General features: G+C 41.3%; 1 protein-coding gene across 4 annotated transcripts in view; it reads right to left on the minus strand.

The window, feature by feature from the left end:
- Nucleotides 1-16,617, minus strand: part of LOC117485691 (poly(rC)-binding protein 3-like) — an 87,246-nt gene extending 70,629 nt beyond the window's left edge. For all 4 annotated transcript variants that reach the window (XM_034134336.1, XM_034134335.1, XM_034134334.1 and 1 more), the window contains exon 1: nucleotides 16,337-16,617. The gene's annotated coding sequence lies outside the window, so the exon portion shown is untranslated. The remainder of the gene's footprint in view (nucleotides 1-16,336) is intronic.
- Between the last annotated feature and the right edge of the window lie 4,300 nt (nucleotides 16,618-20,917).

The raw sequence follows: 20,917 nt of genomic DNA on the forward strand, positions 1-20,917 counted from the left end.
TTCGCTAATGTGGAAAGCAAAGAAAGACGCTGAGAAACCAGCACACAAGGCACCAACTGACAGTTAGTTAAACATAAGTTAATGCACACTTTCAGCATTATTTAGATTTATCCAAAATGATTCTCCTAGTAAGTACGTGATGGAATGTGTAAATATGTCCCCTTAGAGCGCTCTTCACATTTTTTGTGATGAATGAATTAGGTTGTTCATAAGGGGAGGCGGGAAAGCACAGCACAGGCTAATAGGTTTTTAAGCTCTCCTTTTTTCCCAACCTGCCCCACTTCATTACTGCCCGACCCCTCCCCACCCCTCCGTCAAACACACTCCCCAAGACTCTCGCTGAGCACACGCCAGCGGCAGCAACCCGGGGAAGTGTTTTCTCAAGCTCCTGAAGCGCTCCCCTCCTTCTCTACATCTGCTAAAGCACACGCCGCTGAGTTCTTGCTGACTTAGCAGCCTCTCCTGCCTTTGCGAGCTGCACAATAAAAAGTGTAAAAATAAAAAGATGAAGACAGCGTTCAGGGAAACTGTGTCAGGGAAAGGGAAAGCCATACCATTCTTTCTCCTCTAAGATACGAGGATGATATTCAATAGAAGAAACAGGTGATAGAGATGGAGAAATATAAGAATAAATGCTTAGGAGTTCACAGCAGGGTTCACAGACTTGTTGCCCATATGTCGAAACCTCAGCCTAATAACATCAAAACTGAAAATCTATATCTTACATTAGTCCTCTGCTGAATCCCTGCTTTGTTGTCAGTAATACCCCAGAAATGTGATTGCATAGATGACAATATTCCCCATGTCTTATCTTATTGAAATATTATTTGTATACTACCATCAGCCTTTGTAATTGTGTTTGCAATTTGATATGTTGCAATTTCTTGCAGGACCCAAATGTAATTACATAAACCACCATCTGCACTTTGTAAAATCTATTTATACAATTGCAGAGTATCATGATTTACTCCAAACAGGTAATCCATCATAGAAGCTATACCTTTTCTTTTTTTTTTAAACCTTCCCAAACGCCACATTATTGTAGTCTTAAGTCAAATAAGATCTTCTTAAGCATCATAAAGCGTGCTGGGGTGGTACATATGCTTAAAGAGGCCCTGTAATGCGTGTTGGGGCTTCCCTGTAGTGTGTTATATAGTTTGTAGTGCATGTAAATGGTGTGCAAATTCTAAAATCCCTGTGTTCCCTCCAGGGGGAGTTTCTCTCTCTCTTCATCACTTTGTCCAAAGCTATACAAACACATCAATGAGCCACATCACGCCAACTTGTGACTCTTTCATTGCTAACAAGTACAAAGACACTTGAGTTCATTTTGATTGAACCACATATTCACCGTCCTGCTGCTTGAAATAATTAGCTTACCAAATCCAAGGCTAAAAATGGTTCTACTACTAAAAACAGAGCTCAGCTGTTAAGGGAATTCATTTTACATAAAAGAGCTTACTACATATTCTTCACCTGTTCGTAAAGATATATTTCTTTATTGGTACCAATGGTCTTTAAGGCTGAGAGCCATACACAGAATGGAAGTGATGAACTGCATCGTTGTGTTTGGTCTTTTCATGTTGATAATAAAGGTATGTGTAGCATATCATAGGTTGTATCCTTTTAAAGTGGTTTGTCTTGAATCAAACCAACACATGAGTCTACCCAAGACATATTTAACCCTTAGATGCACGCGTGACTGGACCCTACACTCATCCATAAGTGGGTCAAAAAGGACCCGTATTAGAATAATATGTGTTTTTATGCCATTGTTGTCATTTTGGTTAAGAACAATCACTTGTATAATATTTAGTATTATATTTTGGTTCACACTAGAACATTTTTATATTTAATTTTTCACTATTTATAATTTTAGACATTTCTTTTACATTTTGAAAAAAAAACGAAATCCCATAGAAAATGCATGCGGGTCATTTTTGACCCACTTATGGAAGCTTGGGGTAGTAATACAAAAACTACAATTTCTTAAAATGTCAATTTAAAATGTGAATGGCATGATATCCAAAACATGTTTTTTGAGGAATAGCTGGAATATGAACTGATAAAAAAATGTAATTACAAAGATACTTCAAGAAAACCACCTCACCGGGTCAACAAAGACCCACTTATGCATCTAAGGGTTAAGGCAGTTGAGTTGGAATTGTATGCACCCTTCTGTCGCATACATCTACAATATGAGCAGTATCATAAGGTAAGCGTCTGTCCCTGCATCAGCCTCCAGCTGGGGCCAATCTGTCGGTCAGGTGTGGCTCCGTAGTGGTGGCCCCGGCCTTGCCAACAAGCTGAGACTTCACACACTGAAAAGCACACTGGCACATCAGCCACAACAGAAACAAAATGTCCTTGTGGCAATTCATTGTAACCATTACTGAAATGTAACTATATATCTGGAATGACATTTAAATGGAAGCACAAACATTGTTGAGGGTCTGAATAGACAGAGTAACCTTTGCAGGGCAGTAAATGAGCAGGGACGGTGATGCAGAAACAATGATGCCGACAGAGTGCAAATAACAACAGGAGAGGGATAGTGACACATATTCTAGAAGACAGATGCCACCAACTTAAGCGTTTGCTAGCCAGGGCTGGCAAAAATCAAATGTTTCAACCTTGGAAAAATGTTAAAGACCACATTAATTTGATCCCTTTCTTGATCGAGCGACTGTACGACACATTCCAGAGCTGTAAACAGTTCACCTGCCCCGGGCGAGTGTTAATGACGAGCCCAGCAAACCATATCAAGAACCGTAGAATAACTTGCTGTGATGACAAAACTGCACTGTGGTGTAAACGTTTCATGAACCAAAATGTTTCCCTTATTGAATGCATTTATTTACGGTGACAGAAAAATCTTGTGGCCCTCTGTCATTTAACAGATTAAAGCATTGAAGAATATCTACCCTAACTTTGAGTAGTCGCAACATGAGCCTGTGCAAACGCATGTCTCAGAACTTCTTCCTGGTGAAGCAAATGCTTAATTCAGATAAGTTTACAATAAGTATCTACGTTTGTAATATTGCATTAGCACTCAGATAAGCCCACACATTTCTACTTATTTCTATATATGTTCAAACTAAAGATTTGGCCTTAAATAAAAACAACCATTGTAGGCTCTCCATGGACCATGTGTGTAAGGGAGGCTTCATGCCACTTAGCTAATCCACTGCAGATACCGATGTCTCTCGGATGGATGAAAATAAAAATAAAATGCTCAAATGGGTTGCCTATACCTGGGTGCCCCTGAGTATTTAGGTGTGGTACAAATGGAGGAAAGGCCTTATAGTGATTCATGTACCAGTTTCGGGGGTGATAGTTAGTGGTCAGGGTCACCACTGTATGAACAGATACTCCTCGCAGTATAAATACTACCATACAAGCATCAAAAGTAGTGTAGCGCACATTATACATATTATTCAGAAATCATTTTATATCAAAGTGAAAAAAAAACGTTGCCACTTTGTCATCCTTTCGTTATTAGAACACCACATGTGTATTGCTTTTATCTCCCCCCAAAATACTAGTATTTTAAACTTGATCAATCACAGATTATTATTGTGATAAACACGCTTACATTCTTGAATCGATTGACAGCACTAGCAATAACAGATCATGACTTTGCGCCCCTTTTGCACCACACCTGGTTGTGTATGTGTTACACGTTGACCTCTGAGGACATAGCAGTGTACCAGACATCCACTAATGTATTGAACTAACCCGTAGGGACTTTCCCTGTGCTCCAGAACAATACACAGCCTGGCTACTGCTAGCCACACACGAAGTGTTGAGCGAGGACCCTACACTGGCTGGATTATGTCTAAATAAAGCCTCGGCAGTGTATGAATCACTGTGTCACTGATCCCCTCCGCTTCCCAGACAACAGGTTTGCCTTCTGCAAGCTGTCACTGGCTTTCCACTCTTTCAAAGAGGAAATAAAAAGAGGCAGAAATGGAGACTGTGTGAGGGAAAGAGGGGAGTTGACGTTCATCACTCGAGTGCCGTGGCTTAGCCTAAGAGGCTTGAATAATCAGTATGTTAAGCTGTCAGGGTGTGCGCTCGCACCTACCACGCTTACAAACTCCTGGCGCTTTTTAATCAAGCAAAAACGCTGAGAGGCAGCGGCGAGTGCCAAGAGCCCGGGCTAAGAGATGAGCTTTAGAATATCTGTTACACTTTCTCCTGACATCACCAGGCGTGCATTTCCACTGTAAGCTGCAGACACGTCTGTTTTCCTTTTTCTTTAAAGAGGACACAGTGAATTTTCTCCTGGCTTGTATTCAATGTGAATCATCATATTCTGTATAACTACATCATAGTAGGACGATAATGTGCACACTCTACAAATGGATTCCACATTGGCTGTGAATTATGGTGTAATCTACATTGTTTTGGTGAAATCCAGTCTGCTGTGCATTTATCGTGTTGTTGTGACCCACTGCACTATATGTGAATGCCTACAGACAGCAGCAGCTGCATTGGTGAACCGTCACAGAGTCTGATTTTGATTTGTGTTCTGCCTCACTGCCTTGGTGTACCATAGCATGCTCCACGCCAATAGTATTTTGCCAGTATCATTAAAAAATGTGCTTGAGTGCTGTAAAAAAAAAAGTCTAAATGAGGCATTCATGAGCAGTTGTACGTATACTGTATGAAGAACATTACTTTTTTAAATCAGGAGATATTTAAAAAATGCAGTGCTGTTGCAGGTATGGCCGGGCAATTTATTGATCATATATTGCAGCATAATATTCTATGTTTGACTTCTGCTTGTTTATAATGTTGTATTATCGTAAAATGATGCTATTTGTTTAAGTTACTGTTCCAGCTCTTCAATTTATTTATATTACCAATGAGTCATTATATCCATATTGCTGATGATTATTTATCATAATATCATTGTGTAAATATTATGTTAAAGCACAATGGTTAAACTTTTCGTACTGATATTGACGAAACTGATCAAAGATACTGTGATAGTTGAATTTCTCCATATCGGAAAAAATACTTGGATACAGTTCCAGGAATGTTGGCAAATGTGCACATGCTAACAAATTAAACTGGTAAACATAAGGGAAAACAATTCAATGGAAAGTCAGCCAGTCTATTATTAAAACCACTTCTCTACCCTGTGCTGTAAAGACTTACTGCTGATCTGTGGTTTCAACACAGTGCAGTATAAAGCAGTGCCATGCAGCTTGTGAGACGAATCCTTGCTGATTGTATTCGGGATCTTTTTGATAGGAATTGATCATTGTTAACGGACATAAATGCAAATTATCTCCCGCTTTTTATCGACAATGTGACAACTTTTTGGAGTAGTAGATGAGTACTTAAATACAGCAGTCATGACTGCAATATCAAATGGTACACGTCACTGAATACTGCTAAGCTAATCAGCTGTTAGCATTGTCATTGTGACCATGTTAGCATGTAGCACAAAGCTGTGCTTAAACACCAACACAGATGCTAGCTTGGCTGTTCCACTTAAATAGTCAAATCTCTAAGCAAAACCACCCCCCCCCACACCTTACTAATGTGGGGGGGCTGCCACTGCCACTTCCCAAAAATGATAGATTCACAAATGCCTTCTAGGAGAACCGTTGCAAATCTGCACAGTTATTACCATACTTATCATATCAATATCATGTTTCAACTCTCATTATGACGGCTGGTCATTCAAAACGGCTATAAACACTTGATTTCCCACAAAGGTGGAATATCATTTTTTTTAACTAGTTCTGACCATTAGCCTTGTTGCCAACTGTCAAAAAGGAACATCAAACGCTACAACATTATTATTGTACTATCATATTGTGTTGTATAAATCCAGTAAAGCTTTCTTGGGATGCTATGGTTGGGAACATTTCCATAAAGCTAATAGACTTGTGACAACACAAGATGAGAAAGCTACAAGAAAATACACTTTCTGATACTTTGCTTATTTTGACTTTAAAGCTCACCTATTATGCTATATTTGAACAATATATTATAGGGCCTTATCTATACAAAACATGTCTCTGAAGTGTTTTGCTCATAATACCAAACAGATCACCCATTATAGCATGCCACATACCCCTCTATATCAGTCCTGTTACAAAAGTGCTGATTCTGGGTCTGGCCCTTTAAATGTAACCGAGCTGCTGCTGGCTCCACCCCTTTCTGCATGCAAGCAAGTAGTGAGCTCTGTGAAGAAAAGGGTGTCTACCGGCAGAAACTCAGCTAAACGCTGCCGTGATTAAACGCCATATCATGTTGAAAACCACATCGAGCATTCATTCTGAAACAGTATGGAGCTCAAACGCCTCTCTCTCGTGGGTTCACCACAAGTACTTCACATATATTCTCTCCAGTACAGCGTTAGCTCTGAGTGTTAGCAATGCTTGCTAATGTAAACACAGACCCCAAAACAGGTCGCACATTGTTTCTGATACTGCAACGTTTCTATAGGGGACGACAGGATGGGACGTGGGCGGAACGTTGCCAGGAGTTCAATGTAAAGCCAGCCCACATTTGTGTAATGTCGTCATGACTGCAGCAAATCTGGATCAGCTCCATTGTACCCCCGTTTTTAGAGATGTCGGTAAGGAGGAAAAGAGAGAGGGTTGTATTTTCTTACAATTTGTGAGTCTCTTTACACACCAGGGACACATATTTAAGGTGAGCTTTAACTTTTGGTTGATGTGTGGTCGTACTTCACAGGGCTCACATGTAAACCCCTTACTCTTGTCATAAGCAATGCAATGGGATTCTGTTTAAGTTATTTAGAAGTGCACATTGATCATGCCTCCTAAGTCTGCTCTCAAAGTGACCAGCTTATTATAAAAAATACAAAATTTCTTTTTAAATGCATCCAAATTCATTTCACAATTGTTCTCAATCATTATGATCTGATTTAATAAGATTGAGATGATATTTTATGCCAAAATCAAGCAGTCTTAATACATGGTGAAACACACGCATAGTATATAAATAAGCAGGAGGTATGAAGAGTACAAAAATCCACAATCTGTCGGGGTCTCTTGTCTTATATTGCCTGCAGCAGACAGATTTGCCAAACATTGTTGCAGACAGGTTGGATCTCTGCAGGGATGGGCGGGGGTGGGCTCAAATTATGGGTGCGCAGGTGGGTGCAGGAATTAAAAAACAGTCCTACGCAGGCCTTTGAATAATTAATTACCTTACATGTTACAGACACAACAATTGTGTGCATGCTTCTCAATCACTAGCTGGATTACTGTCAAACAGATTAGGCTGGAATGCATTATATTTTACATCAAAAGGTTTCAAGTTACAATCAAAGATCTTTGGTTATTTAGAAAATATGAAAAATTGCTTTTATTTAGGGATATTTGGTCATTGAAAGATTAAACTAATGGTAGAATAATTCATGGCCTTGGTTGAAATGTAACCCATATCTTCCGAAGTAAAGCCTAAAATTCCATATCGGCTTGACCACTATCTGAGCTCTCTTTTTCTTTCCTTTCCGCTTATCAAATGTCAAACTACCGCCTGATTCTTGCAACACATTCTTCATTTCATTTTCTCTTGTGAGAAAACTCAATTAATTTCCACTCCATTGGTTTCCATGAGCGCATGTTTTTACCATCATGCTGTTTTCACAGAATTCATGGGAAACCGTCACACCTTTCCTGTTGTTGTAACCAGGAATAAAATACGCCGCACAAAGATGACTGTGTTCCCTAATAGGAAAGATAATGAAGGCAGAAACATTGCCCTGCAGTTGAACTTGTGACCTCAGACACAACCTTAACACATCTTAATCTACTGTTTGGAAATTGATCCTACACAAAGGCTTCAACACATGTCAGATTAAATCATAATCGACCCCGCTCGAGGTCAAATTCAATAAAGAAAGAAGAACACAAGGCTAATTCTGCTACAACTCATCTCCATGGGCGTGTGCATACTTCTTTGATCACTACAGCTCTCTTAACTGCAAGCCAACAATAACATTTTCTCGTCACTTCACCACTCGAGCCGATTCTCCAAACCCCCCTGCATTAGCGGGGGTAAAAATAGCCGTAGCACAGGGGGCAGAGGGGCTGCCTATTTATGACCATACTTCCCCTCCCAGAGAGATGCTAGGAAAGCAGCAGGGAAGGCTAAAGCCCCGCTCCTGCTCCACCTTTCCCTCCTCAACCCCCACACCCTCTTCCATTTTTCCTCTCCCGACTCTTCATCCTCTCTGATTGATCCCGCAACCTTTCACCGGCTTAAATGACATCAGCCGGTGGCTCTGCGCAGAGACAAAAAGGCCCTCAGATCATAATTCTCCCCAATAGCTTCAACTTTTAAAAGCTGCCATGTTTAATTTCAGCCTTTGGCTTACAGCCGCCACCCAATGCATTCTGTTATGAATTATGACACAGGATTGATTGTGTTTTAAGTTTACAGCCTAGCTCAGTGACAGTAGAGCTGCTAACCAATCAAAAACGGAGAGGTAGAAAACAGCAGGAGTGCCAGCTGTGTGTTGACCCTGGGATTGATTTCTAGTGTTGATGGCACAAAAGATTGGACGTGTTCTCCTAACCTCACCCATACGTTTCTCAAGAGCCGTTGTGAAACAAATCTTTTTCAGATGCTTTGACTGTCACTATTTTGGCTAACTTCTGGCTAATCTCAAAATTGGCAAATGGGTAGATTAAATTGAGGCCGGCCAGGGTGACAGACAGCAGAGCAAACAGCTTCGGCTAGCAGCCTGTGACTGTATCACGCTGTCACTCAAAGTGGCCACACTCCTAATTATGCATAACTTTAAGCCTTAAAGTGATTAAAATGGGTGATTTAGAGCAAGACTGAAAATATATTCCCTTACAGTTGGCATAACGGGGAAAAGCAATCGAGATATTTTTTTGTAGCAGTTTGTAAACGTTTGTATTTCTGCTGTAAAGTTGGGGACTAAACATAGAAGTTTACGGGTATATGGACATTAATTTATGTTTCAACTGATTTTATTTTCACCTTATTTATGTCTAAAGATTATATTTAGTATGACAGAAAAATATCATACCATTTCTTCGCGTTTTTCTAAATATGTTTTGTTATTGTGAAAGCGGCCCTATTATGCTTTTGGGGTTTTCCCTTTCAAGTCCATTGGACTTACTTATTTTATTGGCTAACCCCCCAACACATTGTACGTCATTTGCTATGGGGCAGGACATATCGAAGCAGTTGACCAATCACAACAAAGTCGGCCAGCTAACCAATCAGAGCAGACTGGGCTCTGGTTTCAGACAGAGGGTGAAAAGAGGTGCTGCAGCACAGGCAGTATGAGAAAAATAAAGTGCTTTTTGAACATTAAAGCATGGAGACATGTCGCAGGGATAGCCTTTGCAGACCATTCACATGCACTAAAACCAGTGGCGGCCGGTCCATACGGGCGCTAGGGGCGCCGCCCCACCTCTTCCCATATTAAAAAATAAAAATAAAAATAAAAATAAAAAATATATTTAAAAAAAGATATATATATTTTTATTTTATTTTTAATGAACAAGGTAAATATTATATAATTGGTATCAGTAAAATGTATAATCTACAATAAAATCTCGTTTAAAATTGTGTTACGATGTCTAAAGTTACTGATAAGTCACATGTTTCCTGCCTGGCCTTGCCCGTGTACCTTCTCTCGTCTGGGCGCTAAGAGAGGAGCCCTCAACCAGTGCAGCAGCAGCCACTAGCAGCTGACTGTTGCTATCTGTAACGTGTAAACTATGCCGCGAAAACATAATGTCAGCCAATCAGCGTCGTCAAATATGATGGTCACAGGGCTCCTACGTGAGCGCCCGGTGCAGTCTGTGAGTTGTTTGGACTCGGATCCAAGGAGACAAAACAGGAAGCTGTCATACACTCTGGAAGCTACCATTTAGCAGCTAATGAAAATTCCGTTTTTGACATAAAAATGGAATTATGGATCATCAATCATTTTTCAAAGTGACAGACACATTGGATTAATTTATGGATTAACCTTCAGCTGCGTTTTTCTCGTTTTTGATCAGAATTGTTATTCTGCAAAAGGTGAGCATATCTCCATGTTTTGCTACCTAAAGCTACGTCGTGTGATGTCTGTATTTGCTTCCCCTGTCGCGAGTTCTGATCGCTCAGTGATGATACTTATATTTCTAGAATATGTGGAATCTCAGTTTGTAAGCTTGTTTGTGCATATCCGATAAGTATATCGATTGATTTATACCTAGAGTGCGTTAGCAGTTTTTTTCTCAGGGCTCATTTAGACGCTTCTTGTGAGACTTGTGTTTTGTTTCGGTAAACATGGTTCATATCATCAGTTAGATGCGTTTCCTCTGAGTAGGACACATGAATAGTTTATTACATTTTAAGAAGCCCTGAGACACAGTTTCGTGAGAAAAAAAACGGGGGAAAAAAGCCCCTTAACAGGTTAAATGGGAATTAAATCAGTGTTCCCAAAGCCCCGGTGTTCTGCAGTTTGTGTGGGCCTACTGTACTGTTGCACAGTTTATGCTGTAGAAACTATGTCCAGGACAAGGTGTTTGGAAGATTCATAGCTAACCACACTGAAGTTATGGAGGTATTGATCAGTCTTCTCATATTTTTAAGCCTCAAATTGTCCTTCTCCCCCCCTCTAACATCACCAGAAGTCATGATTTAAGGGGTCTTTTCTCAAAAAAAATTACCGGGGGAGCATCCCCCCGGACCCCTCTAGTATTGTTTGATCACCATTTCCACAGCCCCACCTAAAATATTTTCCACCAGCCGCCACTGACTAAAACCTATAGAACACACTTCATGAAAGGGAAAACCCCAAAAAGCATAATAAGGCCTCTTTAAGATTCTGATGGTGTGGTTGTTGAAGGTGGAGGGGGAGCCTTTGACCTTACACATTCAAATGTTCCATGGAGGTCTTAATCTAGCCTTAACTACAGGTTGTGAAGCTTTTTAATTGAATTCCTGTTACACTCAATCAAAAGCCCTTATATTTTGTGCTGTGCTGTCAGTGTTGTTAATCATGGAATCACATTTCACATGTCAAATGTATAACGTAGAAACCAGAGTGACAAATTAATTTACAGGATCTTCCAATCGCTGCAGCAATCTGTAAATACATGCTCAAGCAACGTGTCTAAAACACTTAAGCTAGGTGTGATAAAGACGGTCTAAATATTGCCTTAGTGCAAAGTCTATCAGAAGTGTTAGTGTGTCTCCCAATAGGTTTCTGGAAGCACAGACATTTTCAAACGATGTGAAGTCATGTACCTGCTTCATGTGATAGCTTTGACACCAAAGGAGCTAAGGAAAGGGAAACAAAGAGATGGAAGGCAGCTACAGCATCTGCCAGTTTAAATAACTATTTGACAATTCTCTTAGATACAGTATGTCGTTTAAAATGTACTTAATATACTAGATGTTAAATACATCTGAAAAATGATCAACAACAATATCCAGCAAGAAAGAATAATAAAGACAATTACATCAAAAAGATCAAGTCAGTCGAATGTGGAATGGCAAACAAAGCCATGTTTTTGCTTTTCTTAATCTTTGTTCTAAATTTCAAATGTTCTTACACTCAAAGTGAAAAAGATAATACATTTATTTTTTATATTATATACAAAATAATCATCCTTTAACATATAACTTGCATGCTATATATGGTCTTTCTACCACCATATAGAGTGTTGTCTTACAGTATAGTTAAGATAATAAGAGATTTTGTGTTCAAGTCAGGCTGTAATGTTTCATTTATGTTTTGTTTGGACACATTTTGCAATCTTAGGGTATTGATCAACAATGTAGGTCTACACTAAGCGTAACACGTCAGTTAAAACATTTCTATTTTGTTTTCAGCCATAAACGTAATGTTGCCCTTCAAAGTCATTCCCTGTCATTTCTATATGTCAAAAGGTGGGTGGTTGGTCCATGATATGAGCTGAGAAGTCACCAAGCAGACAAACACAGTCATTCCTGTGCAGCCCCTTTTTTGTCTGCGTCCATCCGCCCTCCATCATTCTGTCACAGCTACCAAGACGGCAGCCAGTCAGCCTCAGTGGCCTTTCTCACATTGAGCCAGAGCCTACCAGGCAACCCCCGGCACACTCTGTGCCCATGAGCCAGGCCAGCGGGAGATCCGGAACGGCTCGAAGGGCCAAGGCACAAAGGGCCAGCTGCTTGCAGAGCATTGGCTTTACATGGAAGGAAGCAAGGCTTACTGAATATACTGGATACATGGATCCATCTTTGTGTAGTGCGCTTGTTCCAAATGACAGGAACACATTGAAAATACATTTTTTAGGAAGGCACTTAAAGAGGATATGTATTAATTAGGGCTGCACGATATTGGAAAAAACTGACATTGCGATATTTTCTTCCCCTGCGATATATATTGCGATATGAAAAAATACAGGAATTGAAGAAAATACGTTTTTTGTCCGCAAACCATCCTTTCTTGAACTTTAATGCTATACAATTGGGATTTTTTTCAACAATATTTAACCAGATGAAGGATTTTAGTCACGGACTTCTGGATCTTAAGTTATCAGAGCAACAAGCTGAGCTAGCTCGGTTACCCTGCTGTGATCTGATCAAGAATGGTTGTGATTGGTGGTTTGCTGTGCATGCAGAGCCTGCATGTCACTCACTCAAGTACCCCTGACATGAGAGCCGCGCAAGTTTTCCTTTTGTAGCAAGCAACAAAATAATAATAATAAAGCAAAAGAAATGCGATGTCAATATCGCGCATGCGCATAACGCGATTATCGTCACGACACGATATATCGTGCAGCCCTAGTTTTCATGCATAATGACTGAGGATGCATTGAATAATTATGATCAACCAGTGAGTTGAGTGCTATTAGGGCAGCACAATGAATCAAAAATGTCTATGGATTAGTATAAAATACAAATCGGAGCAAAATCTATAAAATATTCTGAGTATTGTGATGCTGCTGGGGAAGTCCCGACCCATAAAAAATCATTGATTGGTACGGATCCTCTCAAAAGGATCACAAATGGATGGTTTTAATATACTTCCTAATCATAATGTGAATATTGTTCAAAATGGTCAAACCCTCAATTATCGCAAACCATACCGCAATTGCAATATCACTGAAACGGGTCATTATCAGTTATTTTTTCCAAATCCTGTATGCCATCCTTACTTTCACCCTAGCATTTGTCCTTGATGACATCATTAGAAAAGTGATGCCTGTCCGCTCACATTTCCCATGCTGCCACTTCGACACCTTCACTCTTGTGTTGTGCTCAAATCAATTCCCAAAGCTTCACAACACCTTCGCCCCCAAACTGACATGTGGCATGATGTGACGTGGAGGTGTAAAAGCGCTGTGACACGGTGAGCCACACTCACTGCCTGCACCCCCAACACAGCTCAACTTCAGGCTTAAAGCAGGGGCTTATGAAGGCAGGGGAGTGCACGAGCAGGAGTGTTCAAACACATCAGCGAGGCTCATAAATATGTCATTGTACAAGTGGTTTTATGTATACATTCTTATGAGCGCTTGCACTGGAAGAGTTGACGTGCAGTAAGTGCATTAAATATGGCTGCGCAGCTCACGTGGGGAAGAAGGAATCAAGCCCTTTTTACCTGTATTGTTCTTTGCTTCTCTCATTGACATGGACTTTGTCATTTTATCTGATTTTAAAGATATTTTTCAATTTCTGAAAATGGATAAGGTTTGTGACATTAAATGTAACCTTTAAGAACATATTTTTTTGTGTAAGAGGGGAAGACCTTTGGTCAAAAACTGTGAAATCATTGTTCCTACGTCATCCGTTCATTCATGAAAATAACTTATTAATGAAAAAAAGCTGAGTGCTTGACGTAAGACACTAAAATCTATCTGCCAAGTAACTTTAATTGGTGATGCATATTTCAAAACTCAATTTTGTTTCTGTTCAGTATAACTTTGCATGCAGCCTGGAGTCTAATAAGAATGAAAGACCTTCTTTCAACATGCTTTTCTTATCTGGTACACGGAAATTAGTGGAGGATGAGCATTTCAGTCTTCAGCATTTGGCCTGGAGCATCTTAGGGATAGGGCAGACACACATCTGCACGTTTTTTCATAAAGAAAAGACATCTAATTGTACACGTCCTAATAAACTAACCCTATAGTACTAAACTAACACCTGAACGCATGAATAATGACTGCTGCCAAAAACATCACAAATGATCTCCTCACTGACATATTTACACAAAGAAATCTCTGTACAGCACTTTGGTCTGGAGGTTTTAAAGTAAGTAATAAAGTTGGATTGGATTGGATTGGATATTTATTATCTAAAACAACATACATATGCTAAATCAAAGTGATGTTCTAAGTACAATTTTATGGAGGATTTCTGTTAGTTTTTTTTCACAATAAAAGCATTTCAGTTGAAAGCTATCCACCTGAAGACAGCCCTATTGGGAAGACCCTCATTCCCAAGATGCTTGTCACATTAAAAAAGGAATGATATGATAGAATAGGTCAGTTTTTACTTTGTTAAGTTGTTTTTAAGTAACGCAAAAAAGTAATACTATTGCATGATAACATACACATGTAGATTCATTCAGTATAGCAGAATACCTAGTGATTTGATTGCAATGAGGTTGTGTCTTTTAACCCTCCTATTGCCTTCGTTTTCCCCCCCTTACTTTGGTGTTCGCGGTCCTGTTTTAACTGCTATTACATTAACACAAAAACCATTAATCATCACCAAATGTCATTTAACACCCTTTCAAACTGTACATATTGTATCAGACTACTGGTATACATGAACAACTGCAGTAAATATACAAAGAACAGACACTGAACATGTATTGCGTGTGCCAGGTGTGATCCATGTGGGGGATGGGCACATAAGAGCGGGAAATGTGTCAAATTGTTCTGTGTGTGTGTGTGTGTTTGTGTGTTTGTGTGTGTGTGTGTGTGTGTGTGTGTGTGTGTGTGTGTGTGTGTGTGTGTTTTATCTGATCCGCATGGTTACTAATTCCTTTTCTTTATGGCGGTCATTTTTGACCGGGAACACCATGGGTGTTACAAAGTTGACTAAATCATCCAAAATGCAATGAAAGTGGTGATCAGCAATGTTATATGTTCAAATGTCTACTGTGAAGGATATCATAAAGCCTTAATGCAATCGAATGTAAAACAAAAAAGTTATGATTGATGAAAGTAGTAAATCGGTCAGATTTGACCCGAAGACAACAGGAGGGTTAAATTGAGAAAAAAAAGTGTAGCTTCGCAACTACCTTTTGGCATTGAGGGGCTATTTAAGAATGTGAATAACCATATTAAAGGATTAAAAACATCAGATTTTTTGTCCAACTTTGCTAAAGAAAAATACAGAAGAAACAAATCACCACAGCAGGAGCAGCATTTCCTCTGTTGTTGACATTCTTGTAAGGTCCAATTTTCAGATATGATGTAGTGGCTGTAAAAAGTCCATGCTGGCACTATTGATGTCTAAAGCACTTTAGCAGTATCTATGTCTTCCTCACAAATACACACATGCACGCACACACACACACGCACACACACACACACACACACACACGCACGCACGCACGCACGCACACACACACACGCACGCACGCACGCACGCACACACCCAGACACACTCCACTTCCCCTTCCTGGTAAAGTACAGGATGTGCGGATGGAGAACTAAGCAGGTTTTTTCCGTCTCCTATTGCTGTTGCCAGGAATGCTTTATGGGGCATGTTAATATCGGAGTTCTCTTGCTGGCGAGATTGCTTGATTCAATCAAGCAAGTCGCTGCCTCGTAAAGTCATTACACTTTGTGCAATGTCATGCGTTCTGCAGCCGCTGGACAGTCCTGTGTTTTGTCCTGACATTAGGGAAGTGGCCTAAGGAAAGCACGTGTGCCTGGCGCGTCAGCACCTATAAATAGCCATCACCAACTAACATAAACACTTTGTCCAGAAATCAATTAGAGATGCGTTTTCCGTAACCAAAACACAGCAGGTTGTCTTCGTCTCTTGTGCTCCGGGGTGGACACGAAAATAACAAAAACACTAGCTTTCCCTTTGAATTTGCACATGTTTAGACCCCGAGGGTATGAGATGGCAAAAGATTGTGGGGTAGAGCGAGAGGAAGGAGGGGGAAGTTGATATCAGAGCAGAATATCAGAAGAAAACAATGGTGACCTCGCTGATATCATCTCCTACAACTACAGTATGCCACTTTCTCATAGCTGCGGGGGAAACTTGAAACCTACAGGAACAGCGGAGAGGATAGAGAGTGTACAGAAACAACAACAAGAGCAGAAGAACTTTGTAAAGGAAATAAGCAGAGTCTTACCTGCTTAGAGGTTTTTTTGTTGGTGGGACGGAGAAGTGAGGAGAGTCAAAGGGTCCCGGGGCGGTCTGGGTGGTAGGGGGGGGGGGGTCCCGGTCCGGCTGGAAGCAGGAGGGTGGTCCAGGAGAGGGGAGGAAGGATGGAGTGACAGGGAGCAGGGAGACGGGGAGGCTAAAGGGGGGAGAAGAAACGCGGCTTGCCTCTCCCTCCCTTACTCTCTCTCTCTTTATCTCTTTTCTCCCTCCAACACACACACACACACTCACGCTCGGAGGCAGACACCAAAACCCAGAGTCACTCAGATAATAGGCAGAGAAAGAGTCTTTACATTTACACGCTCTGCCACAGGGGGAGGACGGGGGGGAGCACTCCTCCCACTCTCCTCGGGGCAGCCAATGGGAGGAGGCTCAGAGGTGTCCAGGCAGCCAATCAGAGGCGGAACAGCCGGTGTCTTGCCCCAGCCAATAAGTGCAATAGCTCATATCCAGTTGGAATAATTACAATATGGAAGGAGTCGTGAAAAGCTTCCCCCTTTTTTCTGAAGCGTTGCAGTGCAGCCCAGTGAGGGAGATTTAGAGCTGCAACACACATTAGAGTGATTAGATTCTGGAACACTTAACCCGGGCACAATATCCCAGCATGCTCCTCTGCAGACCTTTGCCGCCACACAGAACACAAGAGGCTTCAGTCTGTTGGAGTTTAAGAAGTCAGAACGAGCCACACGTGCAAAAAGGCAGGACCACATGATGACACACGCGGGCATGCTTTGAGACTCTCACACACACACACACACACACACACACACACACACACACACACACAACACACACACACACAACACACACACACACACACACACACACACACACACACACACACACACACACACACACACACACACACACACACACACACACACACACACACACACACACACACACACACACACAATTCCCTTCTGCCACGTACATTTACACTCTGCCTCCTCATACAGGCGCTCATCAACAACACTGAGCGGAGAACAAAGTGTTGAATTTCATCAGGCGCTGTTGCTCGTGTGTTCACTAAGGAGCGTACATCACTTCCACAAGTCTTATTTTATTCCCTCCCCCCAACTCCCACCCACCCACCAGCTCTCTCCATTCAATCAATAGCTGTGGCAAGCACCCAGCTTGATAAATGATCAATGGTGAACTGTCACTTTGAGGAATGAAAGGCACATCCCCATCGCACTGCTCCTTCTGCACAGGGAAGTGAAGGAAACACCAGTTATATCGGAACGTCAAGCACTGTGCAAAGCAGCCGTTCTTTTCCATTCTCTTTTTTTTTTGTCAGCAAACACAGCTCGGCGACTTGCTGAAAGGTAGATTTTGTGATTCTCAAGGGGCGCCAGCTGTAAGAGGGGGATGCAGGGTTTGTGAAACTCAGGGTTTTATTCCTATGACTTTCACAAGCTTTATCAAAATGATCCATCTCTCTCTTGTGCAATGCCTGTCCCAGCATGCCTTGGTAAAGAAGCTGGTCTATGCCCCGGAAAGGTCGCAAATCTGTCACAGAGCTAACACACATCTCAACTCTTTGGGCACTTAGTGTTTCAATTCACCTAACCTGGATGTGTTGCAGACACCCAGCAGTCAGACTATGGGGTTTCCAGGAAACAATTATAAACAGGGAAGTCATTGTTTTCTGCCAAGTCCTCTTCCCCTGCTCAAGATCCCTCAGCACTTTTATCTGAACAGGCCTTTATATATACAGTCTATGGAACAGGCTTACAATGTCTGTAGCCCCTTTTCCATATTCAAACTAAAAAAAAATGGAAAATTGCCCTCGCTGTATTATGTTATCTTCTCATTCTACTGCCTCGGTACAGGTTACCTTGTACTTTTTTCGGTTCCTAGTGTGCTGAGTCGAAACTAGAAGATGGAGTTAAAACACTCCATACAACCAATTGGTCAAAGATAATAGTTAGAAGCACTAAATTGGGGCATTCTGCACCAACCTAAAGCTAACGCACCATGGCGTCCACTATGGCGTTCAACTGACGAAGTGCAGATTTTCCTCCGTTTGAAAGAAGAAGAATTGGGAGGGATGAAACCCTCTTTAATGGTCACACATGCAGAGCACACAACACACACAGTGACATTTGGCCTCTGCTTTTAACCCATCCTAGTACTAGGAGCAGTGGGCAGCTATTGCACAGCGCCCAGGGAGCAATGGGAGTGGGGGGGGGGGGGGGGGGGGGGTTGTCCGGTGCCTTGCTCAAGGGCACCACGGCAGGGCCCAGGAGGTGAACTGGGACCTCTCCAAGTACCAGTCCACACTCCATACTGTAAGTCTGTTCGGGGACTTGAACCGGCGACCCTACAGCTCACAGTCCAAGCCCCTACTGACTGAGCCACTGCCGGAAATTGATGTTCCGAGTGTCAAGTTGAAAATGACAACAGTGCAATTTCACACGGCGTAGCTAAAGCAATTAGCTAATCATCCTGCCCACTCTGCGGGGTTATCGTTATTTTATAACTAAGCTACCGTCAATAGTGTCCAAAACTTATTTTATTCAACTGACCTTTTGGCTGCCAATCAAGTGGCGTCCATATTGAAAGTCAGCCAATAGTTGTGGTTCCATGTGCCTTGAAACCCAAGTTAAGAAAAGCTCCTGGTACCAATAGTTAGTTAAGCTGACCTGTGCAGTGGTAGTCAGGTATGTGTATTTCACTTTGTGCTGCTGCAGCCTTTACATTGACCTGACAGCGTTAAGTTCAGAAATCTTTGGAGAATTTGAGGTATTCTATAAAAACCCAATACGATTTTCACAGGACATTCCTTCCATGCTACAGTACACTGTCTTCCAAATGGTTTATATGCTTTTTCAGTAGCTGTGTGTAGAGTTTAGAATAAATACTAGTAAAGTGTAGAGAACAAATGTGTTATTTCTTCAAGGTAAAACAGTAGATCGCATTACTAGATCGCATTACTCCCCTTTGACTTATCTTTTGCTCCGACCCTCAAGATCAATGATGCTGTCAATACCTGAGTGCATAGTAACATGGTCAGATATGTGCACAGCCAAAGTGTGGCATCAAACTTTCAGTTTAGCTGAGAGTAAAATCCTGAAGTTTGTCTTTCTGTGAAATCCATAGACCAGGGATCCATGAGAACAAATATCTCGAATTGGACTTTAGCTTGCATAATGCGGTCACATTTTTGACATGCATGAATCCCAGTATGATAATAAATAATAATTTCATGGATATTTTGGTTTGACATGATTTTACTCCAATGATGTAAAGGTTCTTGCCGATGTGTTGACACAACATTATAAATAGTGTGGACAATCCAATAAGTGAGCACCATACAGTAGATGTATAGCATAGCAGCACAGAGGGGTCACAGATTCTAAAGGCAACACTGTCACTTACAGCAGCAAAGGTTTACAGAGCAGGGCCAACACAAGCCCCGGCTGCGTGTGAGTGGGAGAGGAAGAGACATAAAAAATTCATTCGAAGATGGAAGGATATGTCACATCGAATATGTAACCATCGGGCACTGATGGCCACGGGCAGTGAGCCGTGTAAGGCTGCTGAGGTAGCTGTGAAGCGCTGCCTTGGACCTGACCCGGGGGGATTCTGAATTACACCATCACGGAGGTCTCACAGAGAAAGAGAACGCAAAAAAAACCTAAAACAAATATTGGTTTTAAGTGGTTATTTGGTATTTCATCACAAATGGCTTATGGATTTTTTCTTGATTTAAAAACTGTCAACAAACAGCTGCTACGGTTTAGCTCAGAATTTAGCAAGAATTGTTTTTCTGTAGGGAGATTGCCATCTAGGAAAACCCATAAAATGTGCACTAAACCAAATGCACAATTGCATTATTTAAATTGCACCAATTACAGGGAAGGGAATCGCTGATAGGGAAATCAGTATTGGCCCACTGGGTATCCGTCATGATCTTTTCCCCTCTATCCCTGACGCCTGTTAACAGGAAGTGGCTTTACCTTGACTTTAAATGATGCCTGTCAAATGTGGATAGGAGGTGTTTGAGCATTATACTGTACCCTGGTCAGTGTAAAGGAGAGAGCAGGTATGATGAAGTGGTCAAAGCCAATGGCAGGAATATCCAGTGCAGATAACATCCTCCTCATCAAATATTTAAAGACGGGAGAAGGAAAAAAAAGACTTAAATGCCATAAGATCCACAAGGGGATTTAAAGACTGGGAGATTGTTACTCATTATCTATCTAAATGTCAGGGAAATGTGAAAGCCTTGCGGTGGGCCTTAAGTACTCGAGACACTACACAAATGTTGCTTCAGGCTTTACCCTTTAATTTGACGGGGGAACATGTAAGTTTAGTTAGAGGCAGAATGCATTAAAAAGGAGATACATGAAGACGTGACTTAAGGAAAGTATTGTTTTTATACATACACTTATGTTTCTGTGTATATGCTGAGGTTGGTATTTCACTAAAATCAGCTTCTCAGTGAAAGGTCACAGAACAAAGTGGCTCTGTAACTACGTCGTGTGAAGATATTGTTGGAGTCGGGTTAACGTGACAGTGAGTCACCAGCGTTGAATAAACA

Source organism: Trematomus bernacchii, unplaced genomic scaffold (assembly GCF_902827165.1).
Source record: "Trematomus bernacchii unplaced genomic scaffold, fTreBer1.1, whole genome shotgun sequence".
In the NCBI taxonomy this organism is placed as follows: domain Eukaryota; kingdom Metazoa; phylum Chordata; class Actinopteri; order Perciformes; family Nototheniidae; genus Trematomus; species Trematomus bernacchii.